This window comes from Andrographis paniculata, unplaced genomic scaffold (genome assembly GCF_009805555.1).
Source record: "Andrographis paniculata isolate CXL003 unplaced genomic scaffold, ASM980555v1 Contig49END, whole genome shotgun sequence".
Lineage (NCBI taxonomy): Eukaryota > Viridiplantae > Streptophyta > Magnoliopsida > Lamiales > Acanthaceae > Andrographis > Andrographis paniculata.
Window position 1 is genome coordinate 2,534,542 of NW_026137583.1, and position 10,713 is coordinate 2,545,254.

At 42.7% G+C, this 10,713-nt stretch overlaps 1 pseudogene; it reads left to right on the forward strand.

Annotated features, from left to right (window-relative positions):
• The first annotated feature begins 8,660 nt into the window (after window positions 1-8,660).
• Window positions 8,661-10,394, forward strand: LOC127252935 (pre-mRNA-splicing factor ATP-dependent RNA helicase DEAH1-like; annotated as a pseudogene).
• The last annotated feature ends 319 nt before the right edge of the window (window positions 10,395-10,713 follow it).

Genomic DNA, 10,713 nt, shown 5'->3' on the forward strand with positions numbered 1-10,713 from the left:
GAGCAATAACAAGCAATCTCCTTGTAAGCATTATGGCAAGCAAAATCACCCTCATTACAGATGCTGGAGAAGGCCTGATGTGCAGTGTATGAGATGCAATGTGATGGGGCATATAAAAATATTTTGTAAAGAAAGAAAGGAACACCAAGGAGAAGAACACGCTGCAAAAGAGCAAGGAGAAAAGGAAGAAGAATTGTTTATGGTATCGTGCTTTCCAGGAAGCACTTCAACTGAAAGTTGGCTAGTTGACAGTGGTTGTACAAACCATATGAATCATGATGAGAAGTTGTTCAAACAGCTTGACAGGTCATTGAAGTCGAAGGTGAGAATTGGAAATGGAGAGTACTTAGAGGTGAAAGGAAAAGACACAATAGCCGTGGAGAGATGTGCCAGAACAAAGCTGATTTCAGAGGTGTTGTATGTGCCTCAGATTGATCAACATTTATTAAGTGTGGGGCAGCTAGTAGAGAAGGGATTCAAGGTGTTCTTTGAAGAAGGAAAATGTCTTATTCTAGACTCAAGCGGTGAAGAGTTGTTCAGAATTATGATGAATAAGAAGAGCTTCTTATTAAATCCATTAGAAGAGGAGCAAATGGCATTCAGTTGCAAGATTAATGAATCTGAACTTTGGCATAAAAGAATGGGGCATTTTCATGACAAGGGATTGAAGTTCATGTACAAAAATGACATGGCAGTTGGGTTGCCAAACCTGGAGGAACAAAATTCAGTTTGTAGGGCGTGTTTGACAGGAAAGCAAAATAGTCAACCATTCAAAAGAACAACCAGTTGATTCATACAGATTTGTGTGGTCCTCAAACAACTCCATCTCTTAATGAAAGTAGGTATTTCATCATTTTCATTGATGATTTTACTCGAATGTGCTGGATTTACTTTATGAAACAAAAGTCTGAAGTTGCTGATGTATTTCAAAAGTTCAAGAGTTGGATTTAAAATCACAGTGGAAAGAAAATCCAGCTTGTACGATCTGATAATGGAACAAAATATACATCACAAAAGTTTCAAATTTTGTGTGAAGAAGCAGGGATTGAGCATTAATTCACAGTTTCATACACTCCACAACAAAATAGATTGGGTGAAAGAAAGAAAGATCAATAATGGAGATGGCTAGGTGTATGATGCATGAAAAGAGTCTACCAAAAGAATTTTGGGCGGAAGCAGCTAACACAACATTGGTAAATCGGTTAACTACAACGGTATTAGAGAAGAAAACTCCCTATAAAGTCTGGTTTGACACCAAACCAAATTTGAAAAATTTGAAGGTGTTTGGATGCTTATGTTTCTCTCATGTGCCTCAAGTTTAAAGAGACAAGTTAGAGGAAAATTCTGAAGCTGGAATTTTTGTTGGCTATAACTCAATATCTAAAGGCTATAGAATATATCATCCACAATCAAGAAAAGTGAATATTAGTAGGGATGTTTACTTTCTTGAGGATGAAAAGTGGGACTGGATAGAGGGAGCTGATAAAAATTCTCAAGGATTAAATCCCGAAGAGCTGGTCGATGATGCGCCAGTTAGAGGCACTAGATTATTGAGTGAAGGATACCAAAGGTGCAATGTAGCTATCATGGAAACTGTTGGATACGAGGAAGCAAAGATGGAAAAAGAATGGATGAATGCAATGAAGGAGGAGTTGCATATGATAGAGAAGAATAAAACGTGGGAGTTAGTAGAGAAACCAACAGATAGAAAGGTGATTGGAGTAAAATGGGTTTTTTGAACCAAATTAAATCCTGATGGTACTGTCAACAAGTACAAAGCAAGGCTGGTGATGAAGGGTTATTCACAAGTTTGGGGAGTTGATTTCTTTGAAACGTTTGCACCGGTAGCCAGAATGGATAGAATTAGGATGCTACTTGCAATATCAGCTCATAAAGGATAGAAAGTATATCAATTAGATGTGAAGTCAGCTTTTCTAAATGGAGTGTTAGAAGATGAAATTTATGTAGAGCAGCCAGAAGGCTTCATAATTACTGGCCAGGAAGAAAAAAGTTTATCGACTCAAGAAGGCACTTTATGGTCTTAAGCAAGCTCCAAGAGCATGGTACAACAAGATAGATAGTGAGTCCACATTGTATGTGAAAAAATCATCAGGTGAGATGGTTATAATTTCACTTTACGTTGATGAGTTACTGGTTACAGGAAGTGATGAAATGTATATCTCAAAATTCAAGAAAGACATGCAAGGTGCATTTGAAATGACAGATTTAAGATAAATGCATTACTTCCTAGTGTCACGACCCGAATCCGTGACCGGAGATGATCGAGCGAAGGAGCCAAAACCCGAAGGCTAGTCCGGAACTTTGTAAATAAAACTAAAACTTGTATGGAATAGTTGGGGGTTGGTAGATGGTTGGCGGAAGATGGTAGATGGGGATTGGTGGAAGATGGTAGTTGGGGGTTAGTAGAAGGTTGGTGGAAGATAGTAGCTGGGGGTTGGTAAATCGTAGTTGGGAGATATGGACTTGTATAAATAGGTGATTGTACTCATTTGTAAATCATCAAGTTGAGAGCAATAACACTTACTTTCCCTCACTACTTCCTCTCTCTACGATTCTTGAGTGTTCTTGATCGTGTTCTTGAGTGTTCTTGAAGGTGTCCGAAGAAAGGCTGTACTAGCAACCTCTAAGTGTCGGGAAGTTGCTAGGCGGCACGGAAGGTGTTCGAGGAACAAACAGGCGGTCCGTGACAAATGGTATCAGAGCTTCGTTCGAACCTAAGTCAGTGAGGGATGACAAGTGACGGGTCCAACTTGAAGAATCTGAACGAGGGTAACAACGAAGGTGTCAATGAAGGGAAGCACCACCGAAAGTGCAAATGTTGCCCTTCTGTGGTAACCATAAGTGCTTTTGAGGCTAAGATGGAGCATATGGAAGAATTCCTCGGTGGGAATTCCGAAAGGATCGACGAGGTCAATCAACGTCTCAACGGGGTTGAGAAGGATATGCGTGAGGATTTGATGAAGTTTCTTGCGGAGGGACTGGAACAGTGTCGCGATGGCGCGAAGGAAGTGACAAGGTCACTTGGTACCGAGATGGCCAAGCTCAAGGAGAAGGTGGCAGCGTGTCGCCTCGGGTTGGCCCGACGAGAGAAAGTGGCTATGGTGGAGCCGTCTGTGATGCAAAAGGAGCTTGCAACACTTAGAGCGGCAATTGCAGAATTGCAAGCTCATGGCCCGATCGGAGGAGTAGCGGTAGCACCTAGAGTGGAGGTGCCACGTCCGGAGTACTACTCAGGAGTTCGGAGAGGTCGGGTAATTGATACGTTTATTTTCGATGTGGAACGTTACTTTAATGTTGTAGGGGTCGTGGGAGACGTGGCCAAGGTGCACACAGGGTCATGTTTCTTGAAGGACTCGGCACTCATTTGGTGGAGGCGTAGAAGCGAACTTGCTCAAGATGGTAAGGCCATCACAACATGGGCAATGTTCAAGTCTGAACTCAAGGCGGAGTTTGAACCAATAAGGGCCGAGACGGAGGCGAGGGCCAAGATACGATGGTTAGCACATCGAGAGGGACATTTGAAGGAATACATTGACGAGTATGCCAACTTGCTACTTGAAATTCCATCGATGACGCGGGAAGAAACATTATTTGGGTTTACCGAAAGATTAAAGCCGTGGGCAAAAGAGCGGGTTGTGGATAAGTGCCTGAAAACTGTGAATGAGGCAATGAAGTATGCTTCACGGATGATTGAGTTTCAACGGAGGGAACCGTACAAGAGGGACGATGGGAGGAGAATTACCTCGGACAAAAGTGGGGGAGATGCGCCAAGATTTGCCCCATGACCACCCCGACCCGGAGGCGAACGCTATGTTTGTCATTCAAAAGAACATTTTGTAAGAAATTGTTCGAACCGATCGAGCGTTGCCGCGGTGACTGAGGACACTAACCCAACGGAAGAACATGTGGCATGCATGAAAGCGGAAGGTGATGGGGAAAAGCATCGAGGACGGATGTACGTGAATGTCGAGATTAATGGACGCTCGTACTTGTGTCTACTCGACCCAGGGGCGGATGCGAATTACATGAGCAAAGAAACAGCTCATGAGTTGGGTTTGCAATGGGTGTCATCGAATGGTCGGTTCAAGGGAATGAATAGCGCATGGACTCCTCTGACGGGGGTGGCAAAGAATGTACCAATCCGAGTTGGAGATTGGGAAGGTACGATTAATTTTAATGTAGCACCTATTAATGACTATTGTATGTTCTTTAGCATGAGGTTCATTGAGCAAACCAAGTTAGCAATGATACCGCACGAGGACAAAGACACCATCATGGAGGGAAGTGTGTCGTGCGACATTACGGTGTTCCGAGAGAAGGAGTTGACGCCAAAGCAACTCGAAAGAGGATTAAGGAAAGGAGATCCGACGTTTGCGGCTATCCTTAGCGCTGAGGACCTCCCGAGTGACAAGGTTAAGAAGACCATGATGCCCCCTAAGGGTTGGAGGGTGTCCTCAAGGGATTTGAGGATACAATGCCGGAAGAGTTACCGAAGGGATTACCTCCACGACAGGCAATCGACCATGCCATCGACTTGGTAGAAGATGCAAAGCCAGTGTCCTGACCACTGTATAGAATGTCACCCAATGAGTTGACGGAATTAAGGAAACAATTGGGAGAACTATTGGAAGCGAGGTTCATAGTCCCGTCGAAAAGCCCCTTTGGTGCGCCAATACTCTTCCAACGGAAGAAAGATGGAAGTCTCCGTATGTGCAATGATTACCGGGCGTTGAACAAATTAACAGTGAAAAACAAATACCCGGTGCCACTCGTTGCCGACTTGTTCGACCGGTTACAACCTTCCAAAGTGCTATCAAAACATGACCTTCGGAAGATTTATTATCAAGTCCGGATTCGGGAAGGCGACGAGTCAAAGCCGGCAATCACAACAAGGTACGGATCATATGAGTTTACAGTAATGCCTTTTGGACTGACGAATGCCCCAGCAACATTTTGTACGTTGATGCAAGAAGTACTACGGGACTTCCTGGATGACTTTGTGGTGGTGTACTTGGACGATATCGTTGTTTATAGTCGAGATATGACGGATCATGTCAAACATTTGCGGAGCGTGTTCCAAGCCTTATGGGAGAATCAACTTTATGTTCGGAGGGACAAATGCGAATTTGGGATGAACGAGGTCGGATTCTTGGGGCATATCGTGGGAAATGGGAGGATTCGGATGGAACGGGGAAAGATCAAGGCGGTCGTTGAGTGGGAAGCACCTAAGTCACCTACGGAGGTATGATTTGTGAAGGGCTATTCGGAGATAGCAGTGCCCTTGACGAATATGTTGCGGAAGGAGCAAAAGTGGGAATGGACGTCAGAATGTCAAATGGCATTTGACTCATTGAAGGAGGTAATGACGAGAGAACCGGTACTTGCACTCCCGGACTTTACCAAACCATTCGAGGTAATGACAGATGCCTCGGACCTTGCCGTGGGAGAAGTGTTAATGCAAGGAGGACACCCAGTGGCGTACGAAAGCCACAAATTGTCAGACGTGGAAAGACGATGGGCAAGGCATGAGAAAGAGATGATTGCGGTCGTACATTACTTATGAGTATGGGAACACTATCTCAAGGCGGGTGTTCCCTTTTTGATTGTGACGGACAACCGGGCGGTAAGTTACTTTCAATCTCAAAAGAAACTAACGGGCAAACAAGTAAGGTGGCTCGATTTTCTTGCAGAGTTCAAATTTGAGATCAAGTACCGACCCGGGAAGACTAATGTGGTGGCAGACGCGTTGAGTCGGAAGGTGGCAGCCATATACTCGGTGGAAGGCGACATTGTGGATCGGATACGTGAAGGACTTGTGCACAATGAATTTGCACATGCCGTATTTGAGTTGGTTGAGGAGGGGAAGACAACAAAATATTCATTGGAGGACGGGTTAGTCGTGACAAAGGGGTACCGGATGTATGTATCAGATACAGGGAGCTTAAGTAGAGACATTCTACGAGAGTGTCATGACACCAAGTATGCGGAACATCCGGGCATACAACGAACCTTGGCCTTGCTACGAGAGCGATACTATTGGCCCGGAATGAAAGAGAATGTAGAAGAGTATGTCCGGACATGTCTTGTGTGCCAACAAGACAAAATCGAAAATCATCCGCCGGCGGGGTTGCTTCAACACAACGAATGTGGGAGAGTGTGTCCATGGACTACATTATCGGCTTGCCAAAGTCCAATGGATGCACGAGCATTTTTGTAGTGGTTGACCGTCTCTCGAAATATGCCGAGTTCATCCCGGCACCAAAGAAGTGTACAGCGGAGGTGACAGCAAAACTCTTTATGGAGCACGTACGTTAAATATTGGGGATTACCAACGAGTATTGTAAGCAATCGGGACTCGAGATTTACCGGGCGATTTTGGACGGAGTTGTTCCATCTGTTGAGGTCAGAATTGAAAATGTCCACGGCCATGCACCCACAAACAAACGGCCAAATAGAGCGAGCCAACCAAGTTTAAGAGGTGTACTTACGACACTATGTGACGGTAAACCAACTTGATTGGGCTAAATTACTCGATGTGGCACAATTTTGTTTTAATTTGCATAAAAATGAAAGTACTGGGAAGAGCCCGTTTGAGATTGTACTCGGTTTCCAACCAACAACTCCGAAGGATTTGATGGGGACGTATAAAGGACCAAGTCCACCGGTGTTCCACTTTGCCAGGGGTTGGCAAGATCGGGCGGAGGCAGCGAGGCTACACTTGGAGAAGTCCCAGAGACGGATGAAAAAGTGGGCGGACCGGAAGCGGATATCCTGAGAATTCAAAGAGGGAGACTTAGTATTGGTAAAACTTTACCAACATGGGCGTATACGAGGCGTGCACAAAGGGTTGATGAGGCGATACGAAGGCTCGTTCTCGATCGTAAAGAAAGTAAGCGAAGTGGCGTACAAGGTGGAGCTACCCGAGGGCTTGTCCCAACTTCACCAGGTATTCCATGTTAGCATTCTCAAGCCTTACTACATGGATAATCAGGACTCGAGTCGGAATATATCAAAAAGAGCACCACCCGGGATGCGGACGGCGTATTAAAAAGTAGCCGATGAGATATTGGCGGATCAACTAGTGCACCACAAGACCCCCCGCCTTTGACGGAGTACTTGGTGAGATGGCGAGGCTTGCCCGAGGCTGAGACGAGTTGGGAGCCGACGGAGAAACTTTGGCAATTTGAAGACTTAGTGCGTGAGTACGAGGCATTGAGGACAATGCCTTCATCAAGTGGGGGAGAATGTCATAACCCGAATCTGTGACCGGAGATGACCGAGCGAAGGAGCGAAAACCCGGAGGCTAGTCCGGAACCTTGTAAATAAAATTAGAACTTGTATGGAGTAGTTGGGGGTTGGTAGATGGTTGGTGGAAGATGGTAGGTGGGGATTGGTGGAAGATGGTAGTTGAGGGTTAGTAGAAGATTGGTGGAAGATGGTAGGTGGGGGTTGGTAGATGGTAGTTGGGAGATATGGACTTGTATAAATAGGTGATTGTACTCATTTGTAAATCATCAAGTTGAGAGCAATAACACCTACTTTCCCTCACTACTTCTTCTCTCTGTGATTCTTGAGTGTTCTTGAGTGTTCTTGAAGGTGTCCGAAGAAAGGTTGTACTAGCAACCTCTAAGTGTCCGGAAGTTGCTAGGCCACACGAAAAGTGTTCGAGGAACAACCAGGCGGTCCGTGACACTAGGCATGGAGGTTGAACAAAGAGAAAATGAATTCTTTCATTTGCCAAAAGAAGTTTTGAAACAATTCAAGATGGAAGAGTGCAAGACAGTGAGCATGCCAATAAATCCTAAAGAAAGGCTGCAGAAAGGCGATGGGACAGGTAAGTAAATGAGAAAGTGTATAGAGGACTTGTTAGATGCCTTATGTATCTTACTTCCACAAGGCCGGACATTATGTACAATGTAAGTAAGCTGAATTTATAGAAGCAACTGCCGCAGTAAATCAAACCTTATGGTTGAAGAAATTGATGGATAATTAGCAGCTGAAGCAAGAGGCATTGAGGTGTTTGTTGATAAGCAAGCTGCTATTGCTATTTCACTTAATCCCATGTTTCATGGAAGAACTAAGCACTTTAAGGTGAAGTACTACATGCTGAGAGAAGTACAAAAAGAAATAGAAGTGAAACTATTGCATTGCAGCTCAGAGGAACAAATTGCATACATATTCATAGTCTTTTTTAGTGTGGACAATTTGAAGGATTAAAAAATAAGTTGGGAGTTTGCAGCACTTGATTCAGAAGGATTTTGTGAGCGAATCAAATATGCTGCTCATTTAATTTAATTTAGATTTGTTAAATTTGAATTACTTTTCAGTTGAATAAGTCCTAGAATTTAGGAAGTAGGTTATTTTCTTGTCAGTTAATCCTATTTTTGTGTCAGTGGATTGGAAAATAAAGTTAAAAGTTTGGATCATGTATTAGACTTATTTTTCAGAGCAGTTTAATGAGATTTGAGCATTCCTCCATTCGATCTCTATTTTCCTAACAACACAGTCATTGCCGTGAAACCAGAATTTTTTCATTGATGATTCAACAGATGTGTGGACAACATTAGACAGACACATCGAATAAAAATATGTACAATACAAAGAGAGACTTGTTCTTGGGACACGACAATACAATATATATGAAGTATGTTATCGATCAAGGTTTCTGTAAGATGAAGACATATAATCCTCAGACTGGAATGGAATCCTTACTGATCACTCCAATCTCGAAAGCTTCAGCTAAATGAGCCAGCTGATCTGGAAGACCTGGTCCTGTAAAATGTTTTCGATTGTACACTGCCTACAATTATTAAAACGAACTAGATGGTAATACTATTCCAAAAATACAAACTTGGCCAATGTAATGCTTGCTTCAAAGATTCTTTTCATCAACGATCTGCTTAACTTTGATTTTATGGACCCTCCAGCATTTGAAGCTCTTCTGAAGGCATTGGAACTTCTTTATGCTTTGAGTGCGCTTAATAAGCATGCTGACCTGATGAAAGTTGGAAGAAGGATGGCTGAATTCTCGCTCGATCCCATGCTATCTAAGATGATTGTTGCTTCTGACAAATATGAGTGCTATGATGAGATCATATCAATAGCTGCAATGCTATATGTCGGAAATTCAATATTCTATCGTCCCAAGGACAAGCAAGTTCACGCAGACAATGCACACTTGAATTTTCACATGGGAAATGTTGGGGACCATGTTGCATTGTTGAAGGTACGCGTGTTAGAGTCTTATCCATGAGTTAACTAATAAGAATTATTGAAAATTTTCATTGGATTAGAAGGCTTTATCTTGTGATGTGTATTTTGTTAGGTATATAGCACATGAAAAGAAACCAATTATTCAACTCAGTGGTGCTACAAGAATTATATCCAGGTGAGGAGCATGAAGAGAGCTAGAGATATCCGGGATCAGCTTGAGGAGCTGCTGGAAAGAGTCGAAATCGAGGTGAAATCAAACACGAATGACTTAGCTGCAATAAAGAAAGCAATAACATTGGGATTCTTCGCCAATTCGGCAAGACTACAAAAGAATGGTTCCTATAGAACTGTGAAACACCCCCAGACAGTTCATATTCACCCGAGCTCCAGTTTAGCACAGGTAATTAGGATAACAATCTTTTCAAGCAAGATGCATAAAATCTGTTCCAATGGCTTCATGTTTTAATCTTTACTGCTGTCAGGTTCTTTCAATATGGGTCGTTTACCACTACCAAAGAAATTGGTATTTATTATAGATTAAAATATCATAACAATATGTGTGTAACAAATATAACCTTTATTGTTACGAAAAATTGCGTAGCAAAAAAATAATTCGTTACGCGAGTATACATTACGAAAAAAAATCGTAACTATAGCATCACAAAAATGCATTTTGCACAAAAATCAGCTTTTAGTTATGATTTTCTGGCCGTAACAAAAAAAAAAAAACATTTTTTTTGCTAGTGTGCCATGAATTGGTTGTAACAACCAAGAAGTACATGCACCAGATAACAAACTCTTCATTCATTGGGCTCCTCCTTAATCCCCATCGCAGGGCACAAATAGTCCTCATATATCCTTACGAACCTCATCTGGACATATGCTGCTGGTTAGTGAGCTAAAACCGGAATGCTTACTGGAATTCGCACCACACTATTGTCAGATGAAGGATGTCGAAGTTGGTATACTTTCTCTTGCTCTTGCCCCCAACTTTACAGCAGCGCCATTGTTGTGCCTTATGTTTGACAATGTTTCTTTCCTTTGTAGTTGTAGGGGTATTGAAGAAAATGCCTCGCCGAGTCGCCGTGTGGGGCGGGCAGCAATGCAGTGAGGTTGATGGTTGTGGGTTGGTCATGCTGTCATATTCACTAGCTAAATAATATATCAAGATTGAATTGATTTGCATGCCCACCAGATCAATGAAATGATGATTACGTACCCTTTTTTATTTTGTTGGATATATAATACCGGAAAGTAAAGAAAAACAAAAACCAATTTTGTAGGAGATTTTTTGTGGTATTAATCGTTGCGCTGGCTAAATCATTTTTGTGTTGTGTGTATTACTATTGGGGGCTCCCGTTTGCGAATATATAATTAATGGTTGCGTTTCCCTAAGAGTTCGAGCTTTTAGGTGAAACGGTCATTCTGCATCCGACAATTACAACATTTTACAGCAATTAATACTATATTTTTAGATGT